Source organism: Artemia sp. Qi Xiang Cuo, chromosome 12 (genome assembly GCF_049724085.1).
Source record: "Artemia sp. Qi Xiang Cuo chromosome 12, ASM4972408v1, whole genome shotgun sequence".
In the NCBI taxonomy this organism is placed as follows: domain Eukaryota; kingdom Metazoa; phylum Arthropoda; class Branchiopoda; order Anostraca; family Artemiidae; genus Artemia; species Artemia sp. Qi Xiang Cuo.
The window spans coordinates 17,267,121-17,289,151 of record NC_142805.1 but is presented as its reverse complement, the minus strand read 5'-3'; the positions used below and the strand labels follow the sequence as shown (position 1 = coordinate 17,289,151).

The following is a 22,031-nucleotide window of genomic DNA, read 5'->3' as shown; positions in this document are numbered from 1 at the left end:
CTCTTGCATTTCAACGAAAGAAAACCAAAATGAACATTGAAAAATCAAGAAAATGTAACTGTGACAAGGTAAACCGCTACAAAACACTACTGAAATAATCAAACTCTTGCATTTCAATGAAAGAAAGTCAAAATTAACTTTTAAAAATTAAGAAAATTTAACTGAGACAAGGCAAATCGCGACAAAATACAACTGAAATATTCTAAATCTTGCATTTCAATGAAATAAACTCAAAATGAACTTTGAAAAATCAATATAATGTAACTCTGACAAGGTAAACCACTACAAAACATTATTGAAATAATCCAACTGTTGCTTTTAAACGAAATATATTCAAAATGAACTTTGAAAAATCAATGGAATGTAACTGTGAAAAGGTAAACCACTAAAAAACACTACTTAAATAATCCAACTCTTGCATTTCAATGAAATAAATTCAAAATGAACTTGGAAAAATTAAGAGAATGTATCTGTGACAAGGTAAAGCATAACAAAACACTACTGAAATATTCCAACTCTTGATTTTCAACGAAAAAATCCAAAATAAACTTTGAAAAATCAAGAGAATGTAACTGTGACAAGGTAAAGCACGATAAAATACTACTGAAATAATTCAACTCTTGCATTTCAACGAGATAAATCCAAAATGAACTTTGAAAAATCAAGAGAATGTAACTGTGACAAGTTAAACCAAGATAAAACAATACTGAAATATTCCAACTCTTGCATTTCAATGAAAGAAATCCAAAATGAACTTTGAAAAATCAAGAGAATGTAACTGTGATAAGGTAAACCATAACAAAAAACTACTGAAATATTCCAACTCTTGCATTTCAATGAAAGAAATCAAAAATGAACTTTGAAAAAACAAGAAAATGTAAGTGTGACAAGGTAAACCATAACAAAACACTACTTAAATTTTCCAACTCTTGCATTTCAATGAAACAAATCTAAAATGAACTTTGAAAAATCTGTAGAATGTAAGTGTGACAAGGTAAACCACGACAAAACACTACTAAAATATCCCAACTCTTGCATTTCAATGAAAGAAATCCAAAATGAACTTTGGAAAATCATGAGAATGTAACTGTGACATGGTAAACCATGGCAAAACACTACTGAAATAATCCCACTCTTGCATTTCAACGAAAGAAATCCAAAATGAACTTTGAAAAATCAAGAGAATGTAACTGTGACATGGTAAACCATGGCAAACGCTACTGAAATATTCCAACTATTGCATTTCAGGGAATGAAATCCAAAATGAACTTTGAAAAATCAAGAGAATGTAACTGTGACAAGGTAAACCATGACAAAACACTACTGTTTTCGTGTGCTTGTTTTAGTTTTTGTGTGTGTGTGTGTGTGTGTTAGTTTTTTTGTGTGTGTTATTTTTTGTGTGTGTGTGTAATTTTTCGTGTGTGTGTGTAAGTTTTCGCGTGTGTTTGTGAGTTATGTGTGTGTGTGTGTGTGTCTGTGTGTTTTAAGTTTTTGTGAGTGTGTGTCATTTTTTGTGTGTGTGTGTGTGTTAGTTCTTATGTGTGTGTAAGTTTTTGTGTGCATGTAAGTTTTTGTGTGCATGTAAGTTATTGCGTGTGAGTGTAAGTTTTGTGTGTGTGTGTAAGTTTTTGTGTGTGTTTGTTTTTTTGTGTGGGTGTGATTTTTTTTGTGTGTGTGCGTGTGTGTAAGTTTGTGTGTGTTTGTGTGTATGTGTGTAAGTTTTTTTGTGTGTGTAAGATTTCGTGTGTGTGTGTAAGTGTTAGCGTGTGTGTGTAAGTTTTTGTGTGTGTGTGTTAAGATTTTGTGCGTGTGTGTAAGTTTTTGTGTGTGTGTGTGTGTGTAAGTTTTTTTGTGTGTGTTAGTTTTTGTTTGCATGTCAGTTTTTGTGTGCGTGTGTTAGTTTTTGTGTGTGTGTGTTAGTTTTCGCGTGTGTGTGTTAGTTTTTGTGTGTGTGTGTGTGTGTGTGTTATGTTTTTGTGCGTGTGTGTAAGTTTTTGTGTGTGTGTGTGTGTAAGTTTTTGTGTGTGTGTACTTTTTTTTGTGCATGTAAGTTTTTGCGTGTGTGTGTGTGTAAGTTTTTGTGACGAAATTCTTTAAGCGTTTAGGGTTAACTTACCTTTTTTGGGATGAGCATTTAGGGTTCTCTTACATGCTGAACATGAAAGTGTAATTTCAGAGAAATTCTTTGAGCGTTTAGGGTTAACTTACCTTTTTTTGGGATGAGCATTTAGGGTTCTCTTACATGCTGAAGCTGAAAGTTTGTTCCCTGACATGTTGAATCTGAAAGTATAATTTCCGTGGCGATGGACTATTCTAAAGAATAAAAACGGTTGGGGCTTAAGATATTTATTGCTTAAACATAACTGTGCATAAATATCGTAATTTTTTGTCTAAATGTGTGTGTGTGTTCAAGTTTTTGTGTGCATGTAAGTTTGTGTGTGGATGTTAGTGTTGGTGTGCTTGTGTTAGTTTTTGTGTGAGTGTGTGTGTGTGTAAGTTTTTGTGTGTGTGTATGTTTTGGCGTGTGTGTGTATGTTTTTGTGTTTTTGTGTAAGTTTTCGTTTGTTTGTGTAAGTTTTCGTGTTTGTTTTTGTGTAAGTTTTTTTGTGTGTGTGTAAGTTTTTGTGTGTGTGTGTGTGTAAGTTTTTGTGTGTGTGTGTAAGTTTGTTTGTGTGTGTAAGTTTTTGTGTGCGTTTAAGTTTTTGTGTGCATGTAAGTTTTTGCGTGTGTGTGTAAGTTTTTGTGTGCATGTAAGTTTTCGTGTGGATGTGTAAGTTTCGTGTGTGTGTGTGTTTTTTTTTGATTGTATGTATGTTTTTTTGTGTGTTTTTTTTTGTTTTTTTGTGTTTTATTTTTTGTGTGTGTGTAAGTTTTTGTGTGTGTGTTTGTAAGTGTTCGTGTGTGTGTGTAAGTTTTCGTGTGTGTGTGTAAGTTTTTGTGTGTGTGTGTGTGTGTGTGTGTGTAAGTTTTTGTGAGTGTGTGTAAGTTTTTGTGTGTGTGTGTGTAAGTTTTTGTGTGTGTGTAAGTTTTTTTGTGCATGTAAGTTTTTGTTTGCATGTAAGTTTTTGCGTGTGGGTGTAAGTTTTTGCGTGTGTGTGTAAGTTTTTGAGTGTGTGTAAGTTTTGGCGTGTGTGTGTAAGTTTTAGTGTGTGTTTGTAAGTTTTCGTGTGTGTGTGTGTGTGTTTGTGCGTGCGTGTAAGTTTTTGTGTGTGTGTGTTTGTTTTTTTGTGTGTGTGTGTGTGTAAGTTTTTGTGTGTGTGTAAGTTTTTGTGTGCATGTAAGTTTTTGTGTGCATGTAAGTTTTTGCGTGTGTGCGTAATTTTTTGTGTGTATGTAAGTTTTAGTGTGCATATGTAAGTTTGTGTGTGTGTGTGTAAGTTTTTGTGTGTGTGTAAGTTTTTGAGTGTGTGTGTGTATGTTTTTGTGTTTGTGTGTGTGTATGTTTTCGTGTGTGTTTTTTAGTTTTTGTGTGTGTGTTTAAGTTTTTGCGTGTGTGTGTAGGATTTATTGCGTGTGTGTTAGTTTTCGTGTGTGTGTGTCAGTTTTTGTGTGTGTGTGTGTGTGTGTGTGTGTAAGTTTTTTTGCGTGTGTGTAAGTTTTTGTGTGTGTGTGTGTTAGTTTTTGTTTTTGTGTTAGTTTTTGTGTGAATGGAAGTTTTTGTGTTATTGTAAGTTTTTGAGTGTGGGTGTAAGTTTTTGCGTGTGTGTGTAAGTTTTGGTGTGTGTGTAAGTTTTTGTAGGTGTATGTGTTAGTGTGGGTGTTTTTGTGTTAGTGTTTGTGGGTAATTTCGTTTGCGTGTGTGTTAGTTTTTGTGTGTGTGTGTAAGTTTTTGTGTGTGTGTGTGTGTGTAAGTTTTTGTGTGTGTGTAAGAGATGTATTGCATGCACGATTGCTTGTGAATGAAAGTTTTTGCGTGTGTGTGTAATTTTTTGTGTGCGTGTAAGTTTTCGTGTGCATTTGTAAGTTTGTGTGTGTGTGTGAGTTTTTGTGTGTGTGTAAGTTTTGGCGTGTGTGTAAGTTTTTGTGTGTGTGTAAGCTTTTGCGTGTGGGTGTAATTTTTTGTGTGTGTGTGTTTAAGTTTTTGTGTGTGTGTGTAAGTTTTTGTGTGTGAGTGTGTTAGTTTTTGTGTGTGTGTAAGTTTTTGTGTGTGTGTAAGTTTTGTGTGAATGTAAGTTTTTGTGTGCTTGTAAGTTTTTGAGTGTGTGTTTAAGTTTTTTTGTTTTTGTTTGTTTTAGTTTTTTTGTGTGTGTGTGTGTAAGTTTTTGTGTGTGTGTTAGTTTTGTCGTGTGTGTGTGTAAGTTTTATTGTGTGTGTGTGTTTTTTTTAATGTGTTTGTGTGTTAGTTTGTGTGTGTGTGTGTGTATTTTTTTGTGCGTGTGTGTAAGTTTTTGTGTGTGTGTAAGTTTTTGTGTGCATGTAAGTTTTTGTGTGCATGTAAGTATTTGCATTTGTGTTTTAGTTTTTGTGTGTGTGTGTAAGTTTTTGTGGGTGTAAGTTTTTTGTGTGTGTGAGTATGTTTTTCTGTGTGTTCTAGTTTTTGTGTTTGTAAGTTTTTTGTGTGTGTGTCTTAATTTTTGTGAGTGTGTGTGTAAGTTTTTGTGTGTGTCAGTTTTTGCGTGTGTGTGTAATTTTTAGTGTGTGTGTGTAATATGTGTGTGTGTGTGTTAGTTTTTGTGCGTGTGTGTGTGTGTGAGTTTTTTTGTGTTCATGTCATTTTAATATCCGCAAAAAATTAAAAAAAAAAAAAAAACATGTTAAAAAATTCAAGAAAGTATTTACGAAATGGGGAGGGGACTCTTTGAGGTTGAAAATGGGTTTAGGAATGAAATTATGAAAGGAACTTGTTCAGAAAAGATATAATAAAGCCATAAAAAAGTATTAAAAAAATGGAGAGGGGGCTCTTTGGGGGGCCCGGGGAGGTCTGGGGATCCGGGGGCCCTTGAGCACCGATTGGTCTTTTGGGAGCCCGGGGGACCTTTGGGGACCGGGAGAGGGCCTTTGGGAGCCTGGGGGGGGTGTTTAGGGGTCTGGGTGGCACTTGAGGGCCGATTGGTCTTTTGGGAGCCCAGGGGACCTTTGGGGACCGGGTGAGGGCCTTTGGGGCCCAGGGAGGGCGTTTGGGGGTCTGAGGGGGCCCTTGAGCACCGATTGGTCCTTTGGGAGCCCAGTGGACCTTTGGGGACCGGGGGAGGGCCTTTGGAAGCCCGGTGGACCTTTGGGGGTCTGGGCGGCACTTGAGGGCCGATTGGTCTTTTGGGCGCCCAGGGGACCTTTGGGGACCGGGGGCGGGCCTTTGGTGCCCTGGGAGGGCGTTTGGGGGTCTGAGGGGGCCCTTGAGTACCGATTGGTGTTTTGGGAGCCCGGGGGACGTTTGGGGACAGTGGGAGGGCCTTTGGAAGCCTGGGGAGGGTGTTTAGGGGTCTGGGCGGCACTTGAGGGCCGATTGGTCCTTTGGGAGCCCGTCGGACCTTTGGGGTTGGGGTAGAGGGATCGGAACCCTTTGGGTTGGGGTAGGGGGATCGGAGACCTTTGGGGTTGTGGTAGAGGATCTCACAACACTGTTCAAATGGAACTTGTGTATTATAACGACCACAGAGTTTCACCATTAAATTCTCTTCTAAAATCTCTTCAAAAATCATATTTTATAATGTCTCTAACTGTTTCGTCGAAATAATTCCATAAAATGGCTAAAAGGGTTTCGCCCAAATAATCCCTAAACGTGATTCAGCGTGTTCCTTTTGTTTGGTATCCCTGGGCTGGCACATTTCAATTATTTGGAAACCTGATTCCCGCGCTAAAACAATTCATCGCTAAGATCTAAACTTTGCCTCGGAAACGATTCTCTTGTTAGAACTCCAAATTAATTCCCCTTTAAAATGTCTCTAACTGTTTCGCCGAAATAATTCCCTAAAATAATAATTTGTTCTGAAAAGATATAATAAAGCCTTAAAAAAGTATTATAATGTGGGGCTCAGGAGTCTTTGGGGGTCCGGGGGCCCTTTGGGAGCCCGGTGGACCTTTGGGGACCGGGGGGTTTGGGGGTTCGGGGGGGGCCTTTTGGGTGTCTGGGGGCCTTTGAGTATCGGGGAGGGCCTTTGGGGGTCCGGGGGACCTTTGGGGACTGGGGGAGGGCCTTTGGGGGCCTGGGGGACCCTTGAGGGTCGAATGGTCCTTTGGGAGCCCGGTGGACCTTTGGGGACCGGGGGAGGGCCTTTGGGGGGCCCGGGGAGAGCCTTTGGGGGTGTGGGGGCCCTTTGGGAGCTTGGGGGGACCCTTGAGGACTGGGGGCTTCCTTCGGGGTTGGGGTAGAGGGATCGGAACCCTTTGGGGTTTGGGTAGGGGGGTTGGAGCCCTTTGGGGTTGGGGTAGTGGGATCTCACAACACTGTTCAAATGGAACTTGTGTATTATAACGACCACAGAGTTTCACCATTAAATTCTCTTCTAAAATCTCTTCAAAAATCATATTTTATAATGTCTCTAACTGTTTCTTCGAAATAGTTCCATAAAATAGCTAAAACGGTTTCGCCAAAATTATCCCCAAACGGAATTTCGGCATGTTCCTTTTGTTTGGCATCCCTGCGCTGGCTTATTTCAATTATTTGGAAACCTTTTCGCGCGCTAAGATCAAAACATTTGCTCGGAAACGATTCTTCTGGAAGAACTCCAGACATTAATTAACTTGACGTCATCTGTCAGACATTCCCTGGAAACAATTTGATTAATGACTGAAAGAACAAGTGTACCCCAGAAACTCAAAGCATTTGGTTTGAACAAGATATATTGGAAACACGCGATCTCCCGGAAACTCATAGCATCTGCATCGAACAACAACTATTGGAAACACGCGATCTCCCGGAAACTCATAACATCTGCATTGAACAAAAACAAGAAGGGAGTGACAAAGTTCCTGTTTTTCCATTCTCACTGACAAAATCCATAAAACCATCAAATAAATTGATCGACACACATAGCCATCCATGAAAACAGAAATAAATGTGACAAACTTCCTGTTTTTTCATTCTCACTGACAAAGTCCATAAAACCATCCATAAATGTGAATAAATTCCTGTTTTTCAAATTCTCACTGACAAAGTCCATAAACCACGTGGTTCTATGCCCATATATGGTGTCCCCCCTGTGTCAATAGGGGCATCTCTACTTACATAGGCGAGTAACTTTAAACTTAATAAATTTTACATATTTGGAATCAGAATAATTTTCTTTCTAGGTGCATAATGGTTCTGTATTTTCGTGTATTGGAGTTTAAATTACAATTAGATAAAAAAAAAGTTTTTTAACCGAAATTAAGGAGCGACATTAAAACTTAAAACGAACAGGAATCAATCCGTATATGAAAGGGGCTGTCCCCTCCTCAGCGCCTCGCTCTTTACGCTAAAGTTTTTTATTGTTTCAAAAATAGATTTGTGAAAAAGAGTCAAACTTTAGCGTAAAGAGCGAGTCGTTGAAGAGGGGGTATATATGAAATAATTTCTGTTCGTTTTAACTTTTAATGTCGCTGCTTATTTTCAGTTATTTAAAACTTGTTTTTTTTTATTCAATTTCTGAACGTTTTTGAATTAATGCAGGTTTTGATTTTAGCTCGCCGTGTGTGATTAATTAAAACGAAATTTGCATATTAATTTTACTTTTTTTGGCTAAATGGCTTTCTCGACAGTTGTTTAATTTTATTTTCGAACGTTTTTATTAGTAATAAATATACGTAACTTACAAATTAACTTACGTAACGAACTTCTATTTTTGTATATTTTTTATTAAATACATTAGGGGGTTCACCCCTTAGTCAATATCTCGCTCTTTACGCTAAAGTTCGAATTGTTTTTATAATTCTTCTTTAATCACAAAGGCCGTTAATTAGCTCCTATGAAAGTACTAAAAAACTTTAGCGTAAACAGCGAGGTATTGACTAGGGGGTGAACCCAATCATGTACGTAATAGTTTCTGTTCGTTTTAAGCATTAATGTTAAAAAGTTTTCAATTGAAAACTTGTTTGTTGTTTTTTTTTTATTTATTTCTGATCGTTGTTTTAAATAATGGTGATAAATCCGGTGCCCCCTTCATAGCAATGTCCCTTCCCCTATGAAAACTTCTTCCATTGAAAGACCCTCCCACTTAAACCCCGAAAAACCCCCCCCCTACCCGAGAAACCTCCCCTCCCCCTGAAAACGTCTTTTTACTTCCCAATAGCCAATGCTATATATAAATTTTGGGTAAAGTTAATACCTTGCAGCCCTTCCCCAGGGGACTGGGGGGAGATTAAGTCCTCCTCAAAGACATAGTTATTGTATTTTCGACCATGCTGAACAAAATGGCTATCTCAAAGTTTTGATGGGATGACTTTGGGAAAAAAATGAGCGTTGGAGGGGACCTAGTTGCCCTCCATTTTTTTGGGTCACTTGAAAAGGGCACTAGAACCTTTAATTTCCGTTCGAATAAGCCCCCTCCCCACGATATTCTAGCACCACTGGGTCGATATGATCACCCCTGGGAAAAATAACAAACAAATAAACCCACTACCAGAAAAAATCCCCCCTGAAAACGTCTGTATACTTCCCAAAAACCAATGCTATATGTAAATATTGGGCAAAGTTCATACCTTGCAGCCCGTCCCTCGGGGACTGTGGGGGATTAAGCCATCCTCAAAGACATAGTTATTATAATTTTTGACCATGCTGAACAAAATGGCTATCTCAAAGTTTTGATCGGGTGACTTTGGGAAAAAATGAGCGTGGGAGGGGGCTTAGTTGCCCTCCATTTTTCGGGTCACTTAAGAAGTGCACTAGAACTTTTAATTTTCGTTCGAATGAGCCCTCCCGCGATATTCTCGAACCAGCGGGTCGACACGATCACCCCTGAAAAAAAAAACAAATAAAAATGCGTTCGTGATCTTTCTTCTGGCAAAAAAAATACAAAATTCCACATTTTTGCAGATAGAAGTTTAAAACCTCTATGGTAGGGTTCTCTGAACGCTGGATCTGATGGTAAGATTTTCATTAAGATTCTATAACTTTTAGGGGGTGTTTTCCCCTTTGTTCCAAAATAAGGCAAATTTTTTCAGGTGCGTAAATTTTGATAAGTAAGACTAAACTTGATGAAACTTATATATTGGAAATCAGCATAAAAATCTGATTCTTTCCATGTATCTATTAATCAAAATTCTGTTTTTTTAGGGTTTTGGTTACTAGTGAGCGGGGTCGCTCCTTACTTACATTTCGTTACAGTGAACTGAATAAAAAAATATTTTTTGGAAAGCATTTATCCAAAATAATAAGATACAAAAACGAGGACTAGACTGTGGTTTGAAGTACTTCGTTTCTAGGATTGGGCATAAATGCCCTTTGACAAAAGGCATCACATAACACAGAGGCGCCAATTAGGGGGGGCAGGGGGGGGGGCATGGCCCCCCTACACTTTGAAAATTACCTTCTTATTTATATTTCACAGCTATTTTCTATTTTAGCTATGTGCTATATTAAACCAGCAACTGGTCCAATAAATACGACCAACAAACTGGTGCACTAATTATATAATCTTGTTTTGAAATGTCTAAGAGCGAGCGTGTCTACACTATTTTATTTCCGAGTAGGGTTCATTCAAAACTAAGCTTCATGTGGTCAGTACCCGTTTGTTATTGTTCTTGTGAAGAATTCGTTGTAAACTATGAGTTTTGTATATTGCCTTTTTTAGTAGCTGGGAAAGGAAATGTGTTCTAGGGTTTCAAGGGGTTTTGGTCAGCAGATTCTTGACGTTGTTGAATAGTTTATGGGATAACTAGTCTCAGTGGAGTGCATGGGACTGTCGTGAACAGGAAATGTAAGTGATTGGTTTATGGGGTTTCTAAGCGGGGTAGTTTCATCGTGGAGTATGGGAGTTATTTTCTAAGTGAGTTTCTACGTGTTTCTTCAGTTCTTCTCTTGCCGTGTCTGAGTGAAGTCCTTGTCTACTACTCTTTTAACTGTGAGTAAATATCCACAACAAAGTTTGGATTTTTTTCGGTGAAAATGTGGAAGAAAAATGAAGAAACTTTAGTGCAAGAAACTGGCAATAGTGTCAGCGCCCAAAGTCTCAGGTTAGTTGAGATAAATTCCCCCGCCTGTGACTTAATTTCGGAAACAAGCGGAACAATAAATGGCTCAGATCAACATGAAAGTTCGGTCTGCATCGCTGAACCCCTTGCGGGTTCCAGTAGCAGTCAAGAAACTCTCTCAGATATCTCTAGGACGCGTCACGACAAACCAGCTCAACCTATTCTTGAGAGATATCCGGCTTCCATTTCTAACGGAAGGAAATTCAGTGCACATTACTATAAGACTTATGAATGGATTGAATACTCAAAAAACTTGAATTCTGTGTTTTGTTTTGCTTGCCGCCATTTTTCTATGGGGACTCTAAGGGCTGGAGAAACTGCTGGAAAAAGAGCTTTCATTGAGTCAGGATTTTGCAAGTGGAAAGACAGTTCTGCTCTATTAAAGCAACATGATGGTTCTGAAAGACATTGGCATTTTATGTCAGCATGGACGGAATTTAAGATAATAAGTACTGGTACTTAGAAATCTATAGCGAATGACTTAATTCAGTTCAGATCTCAAGAGGTTCAGGAAAATAGAGATCATTTGAAGTACATTTTTCGCGCTATTTGCTTTCTTGACCGCCAGGGTCTTGCTTTGAGGGGTCATGACGAATCAGAAACATCTGCAAACCGGGGTAATTTGGTTGAATTGATGGAGGAAATGTCTAAAGGCGACGAAAAGCTGAAGGCCAATTTACAGCGCCGATATGGTCACTATTGCAGTCATCAGTACCAAAATGACGCAGTTACAATGATAGGAAATGCCTTGCGCCAAGATATTATTTCAGAAGTAAAATCAGCTAATTACTTTGCTATTCTTGTCAACGAGACAAAAGACGTTTCTAGAAAAGAACAATTAGCGATCCTCCTCAGGTACATATCAAATGGAAAAGTAGTGGAGCGACCAATCGGCTGCTATCACATGCACAAATTAGACGCCGAGACCTTATCCACCTCGATTTGTGAAACTATACAAAAGCATGGTGTAGATTCGATGCTGTGTATTGCCCAATGTTATGATGGTGCATCCGTTATGAGTGGGGAATTTAACGGAGTTCAAGCAAAGTTTAGGGAGAAGGTGCCTCATGCAGTTTATGTACACTGTCATGTCCACAGATTAAACTTGGTTTTGACTGACTGCCTAAAAAATATCAGCGAACTTTCTGAATTTTTCTCTGTGATGCAAAGACTTTACGCATTTATATCATGCAGCAATACTCGTCACAAGCTATTTGTGTAATCTCAGTGTATTAGCGGGCAAAAAGTCTTGGAGCTAGAGAGGACTGTCCAGACTCGCTGGTTTTACGCAGTCCACTCTATTTCAAAGGTGAAGGCCAGATTTTATTGTATTGTTGCTGTGCTTGCCGCAGTCTCTGATAGTTCCAACGGTGAGGCAGCGTGTGAAGCAAAAGGACTACTGGACAAAATCAACTCTGCCTCTTTTGTTTCAACTTTACAAATAATGGAAAAAGTATTAGTCATTGTAAATTGTTTATCAGAGCAACTTCAATCCGGAAGTTTGTTGATTTATAAGGCACTTGCACTGATTTCTGGGACATATGAGACACTCCAAAAGTTGAGAAATGATAATGAATGGAACAACTTAAAGAAAAACATATCTGAATTCTTAGCTTTAAACAATATCCAGGAATCAAAATCTCCACAATCTAAAACCAGTGCTCGAAACAAGAGAAGTCAAGCCATTTCCATTCATCTCAAAGCCTTTCTGTCAAACTCAACAACCGGTAAACACAATATCAGTCAGCCAGTTGAATCAGACTGCGGTAAACTTCTGTACTTTGAGGTAATAAATCGTTTCACGAGTGAGATGGACCAACGTTTCATGCAGAATATGCCTCTGCTCGACGCTTTATCTGCCTTCGACCCCTCAAGTTCCAATTTTCTCGAAATTTCAAAAGTGGAAAGAGTTATGTGTCATTATCAAGAGATTTTCGATGTTGACGACCATGCCATAGAATCCCAGCTTTCTCTTGCGAAGCTGCATCTGTCAAAAGGTGATATTTCAAAAATGGATCTTCTTTTAGCTATCGAAATCTTATCCGACCTCCCAGTTACCTATTCTACAGTGCTAAAACTGATGAAGCTAGTTGCTACTTTGCCTGTCACCACTACCAGTAATGAACGATTCTTCTCGGCATTAGGGCGTGTGAAAGACTATCTGCGATCGACGATGGGAAACGACAGACCCAGTGATCTCATGAAAATGGCGGTTGAAAAAGAGGAGGTAAAGAAACTGGATTTGGATAGATTAGTCACCGATTTTGCCAAGCAGCGACTTCGCCGCTACCCACTGTTTTAGGTATTTTTGCTAAATGTTTTTCTTTTTTTTGCACCTTAATTAAAAAAAAAATCGAAAAAAAATCCTTGCCCCCCCCTACATTGTCGTGAATTGGCACCACTGACATAACAGCCTTTGAATCACCCCACCGCTTTTAGTCCTCACGAATACTAGGCGGATGACAATCCTATCTATACTAGGATCAAACTTCTATAGGCTACAAGCTCTCATAAAGTACTTACGGATAACAGGCACAATTATTGAAAATGGGCGAAACTAAGGGTTTTTTGCAATCCTAGCCTTCGTTTGGAAAATGTTGTCCCTTGCCTCCTTAAACGAAAAGCTGCAACAGAATTTTCGCATTGATATATCAAAATAAAAATATTCATAACTGGGAACGGCGATGTCCTATGATTTTCCTTTTTGCTGTTTCAAAATCGTGAAGGTTTTAGCCGTACCACATTTTTTTCAGTGTCACCATCTTTAACAGAAAAAAAATGATCAAATGAAATTAGTTAATTTTTGCAATGCTTTTAGTTCATAAAAATGTCTGCTTAGACAATGTGCCAAAGGCTCTTGCTCCACCGTTACTTTGAGAGGGTCTACATATTCTAGTCTTGTGTTTGTTTTAAGGTTTGATTTTTTTATAATATCTTTGGATTTTTAGCAGTAATTTTCTTTCTTAGTATTGTGCACTGAGGACGGTCAAGCGGAGGTCTTGACCGAAATATTTGCAGTGGTTCTTTTCGTTTTGTCAGAAATTATTTTCAACTGCTGTGCTATTTTTTAATTGGCATCTGCTTCTCCTAAAACCGAATATAGGGATTTTTCCATTAAAAAGTGAATTCACAATTTTTCTGATTCTTTTTATATGGCATAAGGATTTATTGAAGTCCTAGGCTTCCCTGGGAAATTTTGGCTCTCACCTCCCACCTCCAATGCCAAACGAAAAGCTGATAATAAATTTTCACATTCTTCCTACACGCTTTAAATTTTTATTAGTAGCGGTAGTTACGAAAATTTGCAGATTCGATTTGGTTATTTCTTGCAAATTACTTTAAGAATTACCTGTCAAATTTAAACTACTATACAGACCATTTCTCAGCAGAGTAATAATGATGGTCCATCTACATAAGGAAGCCTTAATCTTCGATCTAAGGACAGACAAACTAATTACGACCAAGGTTGGATAATTAAATGTCAGGTGAAACAAATTAAACTTCATTTCTTTTAGGTTTAATTTAGATTTAAGAGCCTTGCAGGGAGAGGGGTGTTATTGGATGTTTTTTTATATTAGATTAATAAATCTTACAAGAAAAACAAATATTGACAATCATCAGTAGCCAAGCTATGAAGGGGGGGGGGGGGGTCTGGGAGACACCACTTCTATTCAATGTCGGTCTTTATTTCATATTATTGAGGCGTTAGTAACAAATCACCGGCGATCATGAGTAGCCAATCTGGAGAGGAGGAATGGAGGGTTAATGTGAAGGAGCTACCCTTTTATCCCAACCCTAAATCTCTGTAACTGCTTTTGATAAAGTCTCAGTAACTAGCTATGGGCAAGAAAAAAAAACAAGAAAATTCATTGGCAGCATAGGCTATGGATCCGTAGTCTATAACAGAAATCGGTACTTGGGCATTATTTGGGCATTTCTAAAAAGTCAAGTTTGGCTAATGCTAATGAAATAAAATAAAATAGGATGAATATATAATAGTTTATAAACAAATTTGGGCTATATATTTACACATTAGGGGGTGGGAGTGGGGGGTAAAGCATTGCATATATTAAATACGTAACCTGACCTAACCTTACCTAGGTACCTCCCCCCCCCCTAAACCCCCAAAAACAACAGTTTAAATATCGTATACGCAATGAAAACCACGCTATGCATTCCATTACTTTATAGCGGTGTATTAAATTAACCCGTCAAAAACGGGTTTTTCGTGACCGATTTCCTTGTAACTGCCCATATATTGCCCAACAACCCAGAAGTCTATATTTAACAATATATGTAGATACGATGAGCCCAAATTTACAAGTAACTATTTTTCTAGAGTATGTAAAGCACGTTATAATTTTATATTTTTCATTTTTACATTATATTTTTAGTTTTATTTTATATTAGAAATGGAATTGAGCCCTTATCCAGTCAATACACAGCTGAAAATTTTCAGGGTGCACAGGCACGAAACAACTCTAAATCTGCTAAAAACTCAACGCATCACCAAGCCTCCTAAGGCTAACGGAGAAACGCAAAATCTTCTTCCACTCCAATCTCTGTGCAACCCCTTAAAAAGTGGATTGTGAGGGAAATGTAGGGGGGAAATGTGGGAATCTGGACAACGCAAATGAGGCATGGAACTTCCTACATTCTAATCAAAGATATTATGTGCATGAAATAGCAAAAATATGCTCGTATCCATGTACATGAGAAGGGGGGGGGGGTACGAACCCCCCCCCATCACCTTAGATATTGCCAGATTTCTAGTCACTTCTCATTCGAAGTTTCAAGTCATTTTTTTTTGCACTTCTCTCCCAGGAAAATTTTTTTCTGCGGATGTGTCTGACTGAAGGGCTTAGCATTAAATTGATTCAAGTATATTTGTTAAACTTTCCAACGTATCATTACCCACCAGTGGATCCTCTCAAGAAAATTTGACAAAGTAGCATCATAGTTACAAGGCAAACGCTCAGGGTAGGTTCGTTGAACTGTAGATTGTTATGGGGCAGACACTTTGAGTTTACTTTTGCTTTACAATAGCTGCGTTCGTTTTCATCGTTCTATCGAAATCCAATCCTCGGTTTTACAAATAAGCCGTTCGTTTTCGCCGTTCGATTTTATTTTGCGCTTATAAGCCGTTTTTTGAAATGCCGTTCTTCGTTCTTAAAACGGCGAACTGAGTCTCTTACTCCGTTTCACTACTTTAGTTTTGTTTTTGAGTGCCATAATGTAAAATCCAAAACAATGTAAAAAAATACTACCAGCCAGTGAATTGATTTGTTGAACTTTGTACATTTCATGGATAAGACGTTTCGTCTAAAAATGATAGGAATTTGTTTCGTAGGTGTGTCAGAGGGCTAATATGTTTTAACAAGTTTGTGGAAGCAGTTTTGGAATCAAGTGCTTTCCAAACTTACCCAAAAAATTTCTGAGGTGTACTTTGGAAAATCTTAAGAGGAATCTTCTATATCATAGATTGCAATTACTTTCCAAAATATATGGGAGGTAAGCCCTGACCCTCCTTTGCCTAACCCTCCTCCATTCCAAAAAATATTTACAATACTTTATTCCAAAAACTTATACCGAAAAATATTTCTTTCCAAAACATACTATGCAGAATAATTGTAACTAACGCATTTTGCCTGCAATCCTGCACTACTTTACACCAACCCTCCTAATGTGCAAATCAATACCTGAAATTACACATTTCCTATTTTTCTGCCAATCTGTCTCTCTTGTTTTAACCCATGTACCTGTAAATTCAATCTGCTTTGGCAAAAAAGAGCTAGAAAAACGGTGACAGGCAGCAGAATGCATTTGAAATATATAATTTTGGCTATATATTTGCACATTAGAGGGGTTGGGCTGAAGCATGGGAGAGCTGCATGATTTCCTCCTGGTTATGTAAGCTAAGTGGATGGTCATTTACACCCAGTGGCGGATCCAGAGGGGGGGGGGCGAGGGGCGTGCCTCCCCCCTAGCACAGTCTAAAGTAGTGTAATTTACTTAATTAACTCAAGTTTGCGTTAATTTAACTTTTTCCTAACGCAAGTTTATCGCATCAACCTCTTTTGCCCCCCCCCGCAAATTTTTTTGGGTCAACCTATTTTGCCCTCCCCTCCTAAAAAAAAATCCTGGATCCGCATCTGTTTGTACCTGATGCTACCCCTACTGATTTTAATTAGATGGGGAAAAATCCAAAGAAAGTCTCCCTGGAAAAGAAAGAGCCCAAAAGTGTGATTGAATATGTCAAAGCTTGAAGGTTTATCCCTTCTGTCTGTTTAAGGAACACAGATGCATAATTGAAGCTTTGTTCATTTCTATCTTAAGAATGCCCTACATTTATGACCTTGCATTTGATGGGAGGAAAATGATACTTTTACGCCCATCATTTGTCTTGCTTGTTTTCTACAAGAGCGTTTTTGTTTTGATTTTTTATTGACTCATTTATATCAGAGGTTTATTTACAAGTTGATGACCTACTTAGGATCCCTAGTCTCGAAATTACGTTTGAATTTGTTGAAGCTAGGAGGTATAGAACTCCTGTCTGTTAATTTTAGTGATTCTGTGGAGAGGGTAAGTTTAACTTTTTTTTTTTTTTAGTATTCTTAGTGAATAGAAGTGGAAGAGAGATAGTCATATTAAAATATATAATTTATAAATTTCATAGCTATTGATTATCATGTAAATATCTAGTGTGGCATTATAATTTATAAACTAATATATATATATATATGTACTTCTTACCATTTTCGTAATAAATTGTTCCAAGTATATAATAAAATGAACAATCAAATCGTATTTCATGTTTTCACTTTTTAGGAAATATTCCTTCAATAAAATTCCATTTTAACATGTCAACATTTTGCATAATACTAAACGCCATATCTAGAGAAATTTAGCGGCTTGCAGCATAAAGACGTATGTAATACGTTTTGAAGACTATGGGCGTTCAAAGGATTACTTGAGACCAATATAATGTTGAGCGATATTTCGATTTTTCGATATATCGATATATCGATATTTTCACTTTAGATATTCGATATATCGATATCGATATTTCGGAACCGTTTTTGGCCCCGATACACTCTTGTTTTTGCCAAAGTTAAATAACGAAAATCGTAGTTAAAGAGTATTTTGCATCATTTTTTTTATAAGAACTTCGAATAATACAACATTGAACAATGAAAAAACCAACTTCGATTATATGAAAGAATATCACGAAAACCCAGACGTGAAACTACTTGGGCTCAAGAAAAAAACGTGGCTATATTTGGCTATTCAAAAACAGCAACATGTCAATGTTTTTCCCAGAGAGTCGGTTTCGCCACTCGGTGATCAACTGACCGGACATGGAAAAAACTCTCAGAAGGGACACTGGTGGCGGGCCCAGACATAAATTTCATGGCAACCTCGCACAGATATTTCTGAGAGCCCATGTTGCAAGAATTCCACCACTCGAGTGGATCCGTTTTTCTTGGAACTACAGATTCCCTGTTAAAAAGCTGCAGAGCCATGGTAGAATCGGCTGCTGTCGAACCGCGTCCTGAGTTGAATACCAGAACTTCGTCATGTGAGCCCCACAAACTGTCATGAGCCTGTCGATGCTGTGTCGCGGGGTTTGTGACGGTACTTGTACCTGCTGCTACGGATTCAGCAGACAGCAAGGCCAAATCCATCTCTCTTGCTATTTTGCCCTAAACCGAGACAAGATCGTCAGGGGAGATATACAATTTCTTGAAACGCGGATCAAGGTATGTGGCAATCGTCACGGGTGTGACCTGACCGAGGTTTATAAGCCTAGCTTGAATTTTCTCCATCAAAGCCTTGCGGAAGTCCTCGGCGACATTTGAAAATCCACCACAATCTACCTGAACAAGGTGGCGTCTCAAAATCTTGGATAAAGGCAGGACTTTTGAGATGGAGGGATAGCTTTCAGAAAAGAGCTTAATTGTGACCTCTTCAAAAGGTGTAAGTGCCGTGATCATGTTTTAAATAACATCCCACTTATTTTCAGTTAGTAGGAGATCTACTTTACTGAGAAGCACCAGCGAACTTGTTACTGACTCTTTCAGGTCTTGTAGACTATGCAACATTATGAGGAGTGAATTCCATCTAGTAGTTACATCAGGTTTAAGTTTTTTGGTGGAAATATAGTCAATAGTGATCTGAACCTGGCGCAACTTGTCGGCAGCTACAACACTACGTCTGAAAAAGCTGACTATGTTCCTAGCTTTTTGGACAAGAGGTGACCAGTCAGCAGTATCATCAATAGCACCCCTCAAATTCAGAGTATGTGCAAAGCACGAAACATGTCTCCAGCCTTTACCTACAACAGATGCAGCATCCTTTACAGCCCGTACCACATTTGCTCCATTATCGGTAACTACAGCTACAACCTTTTCCTTAATCCCCCATTCAGTGGTAATTTTCAGAAGATGAGCTGTGATAGCATCAGCAGTATGCCTTTCTTCAATTTTCGCAGTAGTAAGCACGTTGCTGCAGAGGCAGCCTTTCTCATCAATGTAATGTACAGTGACAGCCATGAAACCCTCAGTTGCCCGGGAGGTCCATATATCTGTGGTAAGGGAAACATGTCCTACTGTTTTTTAGCGCCTCCTGCAGTTTCAATTTCTCTACAACATAGATTTCAGGGAGAAGATCTCTTGTCACTTTAGCTCGGGATGGCAAAGTATAATTGGGGTCAAGGCCCTGCACCAGATCATTAAACCCAGGATTTGAAACAACAGAGAGGGGTTACATATCTTTTGCAATGAATTTCACAACCAGTTTCTTCATTTTTACAGTTTTAGGGTGCTGTGCACTGTACTTGGTCTGTAACAACGAGTCAATTCTCGGCTGCTTTGCACTTGGTGCTCCTGAGTCAGTCTGGTCACTTCTATCACGGGTAACTTGGGTAGGGTCACTAGCTTGACTCAAAAGTCTGGTTGAGTTTTGGCTATGTGATGGGACAATTTGAATTGAATCATGTTCATCATCAGATGGACACGAATCAGAATCAGGGTTAACACTGGCACCCCCGGCCGATGTACTTCCTTTTATGCTTTGGTAATGTTTTTTGTGGTTTGTCTTGAGATGAGCATTAAGGTTGGTGGTATTTCCAGAGGTAGCAACACTTTTTTTTGCATATTTTGCATGGTGCAGACTTAGCCGATACTTTTGTAAAATATTCCCACAAAAGACTTGGCATTTTTCAAAAACTGGTAGAGACCTGGACCTGCAATATATTAAACATTCAGAGGCAAATAGAACCAATGGAACTCATTTTGTTAAATAAAGTGGTAGTACCAACCAGCAAATAATGGACCAAATGTGGGGATTCGATTTGGTATATAGGGTTGGATTTTGCTATGTACTCTAGATCAATAAGCAAAAGAAAATGATGAAAAATTACAGTATATTATCAGCTAAATTTCTAAATATCAATTATTTGGCAAAATATCATATTTTGCCAATCTGTTTTACAGAAATGTTATCTACTAGTCCAATAGCCATGTAGCAAGACAATACTCTGACATTAATGAGATTTCAAAGTCAAGACAGTGTTACCGCCTAGAGTCTAGGCGGTAGAGTCTAGGTTAGACGAGTTGTCGGAAACGCATCTGCCTAAAGAATAATCAAATCAACCGAGCACAACCTGGAGAGGCTGTGACACTATTTAATTACCAAAGGAAAAAATCATCAGACTCATTCTTCCTGACTGAGCATAGAAGCAGCATAAAAACAGGACACACAAACCGGCAACATTACAGAACCCTTTAGTGCACTTCTACATTTTTGAAAACGCCCTCTGACTTACCCATTACATACTTCATACCAGCTTCATCACAGGGACCTATGCAACCTCGGACTGTTCGGACAAGAAACTAGTGCCGTGGTAATAGAAGTGTCAATCTAACCTTCAAACTATAATTTAAGCCACCTGACCCTGTGTGGCAAAGGGAGGTTGTTAATTTCCGTTGAAGAGCTAAAATTATGGTCTAAAAGCTTGATTGATACTTTTTATCACCAACGTACGAGGCTATACCAGTCTGAGGTTGCATATTTACCTAGCATAGTTTCCCTGTACCTGACTTAAACCCTGATTTTTACGAGGTGGGCCGAGAAATTCTACTTCTACACTTACCCAGCTGGGAATCAATAAAAGTATTTTGGGTTATGGGGCTATAAGCCCCATAACCATCATTGTCACATCATTGTCACATCATCATTGTCACAATGATGATTTTATTAATAAACAGGCCTTAAGGGTGAGTATACAGGGTTGCGAACTTTTTGGTCAATGCCTATGTCCCTTGAGCATCCAAAAGTGTTTCCTTTTCAGACAAATTATGTCCTTATTTTGTCCATAATATGTCCATAATATATCCATCTTGAAATCTCAAAAACTAGTTTTCTTACGACTTGTATACCTCTTTCAAAGTGGTCAGTTAACATCGAATTTAATAAAAACGAATAAGATTCATTTAATCATCCATAAAAAATGAACTAGTGTGAAAGCACAAAAGTCATAAAAACACGTGAACAGTAAAAAAATAATTTTCGGAGCTTGAGGCTCATCTTCCTACGAGAGTTCTGCTTGACAGGTATGGTCGGTATGAGGGTCAGCATTTTCACTTCTTTTGGTAGCTTTTTGTCAATCAGATTATTTCTTGCGCATGTCATAAGGTACAATCCAGGAGTCAAGCGACGTTGCAGAGTGCTAGGTAAGCTGGGTTGCCCTTCAATCAGGGGGGTGACATCCCTCATAATTCAGTAATTGCTTCTGTTGCAAGTTACATTTTGAGCCCTTAAAGGGGCCCCAAAGGTATTTAATTTTTTTAGCCACACAAAGAAGTTATCAACAGTAGTTAAGTTACTGAAAAGTTGTTAAAAACATATCACTAATTTATAAATAAGTTATTCAAGAGTAATATATTCCAAAAAATAACAATCAAACCTCATTTATTGGGCAACACAAATATAAACTGCTTTCCTAATGTTTCAAGTTTACAAATGCCGTAAAAAAAAGTAGCAGTTATTTTTTAATTTTGGAAGTTTGCTTTAAAAATTTCAGGGAATTTATTTGCACGTTAGGTGGGTGGGGGTGGGTAAATTTCATGGTAACTTTGAAGTGGACCTTATAATCTACTAGAATGAAAGTGAAAACATCATTTGATACTTCTTATGCTCTTTCATAATTCATATAAAATACCTTCAGGGCCCCTATAAGGGCTAAAGATGCAATTTGCAAAAGAAGCAATTATTGGATTATGAAAGAACATAAAAAAGGCAATGATGTATTTGCTTTCATCTTAGCTAAATTATTGTGCCACCTGCAAATTTACCACCAATACCAACAGCCTAAACTTATACATTGTGCCCAAGATTGGGGGCCTGTTTTAAATGTTTAGGAGGAGTGTATTTTGATCAGTATAGCCTACTTGTCAAAGATTATGCATTAGCCAAGCACTGGGAGGTTTTACCCAATATAACCCCTCCACTATAGCCTAGTCTAAGTTAAGTTTTTTTTAGTTTTATAAAAGTTTTCCAGAATCTTACTGGGAATTTCACATAAATCTAAGGGTGACTCATTCAAACAGGGTGCGTGACTGCCTTTGTTCCAGCAACACTTTACTAGGCTATAACTCCACACAAGGTTTTCATATAGCCTAATTTGTTATCAACCAGCACAGTTCATATAATTATCCAGTATGATCATTCCCTATCTCACCCATTACAAAAACCCGGACCGGGGTGCGAGTGCTCCAGAGAACGTAGAAACATAAGCGGCGTCAGATCTTTTCACGGGTAGACAAGTCAGACGCGAAACAATCGGAAACAAGTGGAAACCCGCTATTACGAATAATGCACTTTACGCGAAACAATCGGAAACAAGTGGAAACCCGCTATTAATA

The 22,031-nt window shown here is 38.3% G+C and overlaps 1 long non-coding RNA gene across 1 annotated transcript in view; it reads left to right on the top strand.

The window, feature by feature from the left end:
- Positions 1-22,031, top strand: part of LOC148945848 (uncharacterized) — a 72,730-nt gene that overhangs the window by 12,045 nt on the left and 38,654 nt on the right. The gene's annotated exons all lie outside the window — the stretch shown is intronic.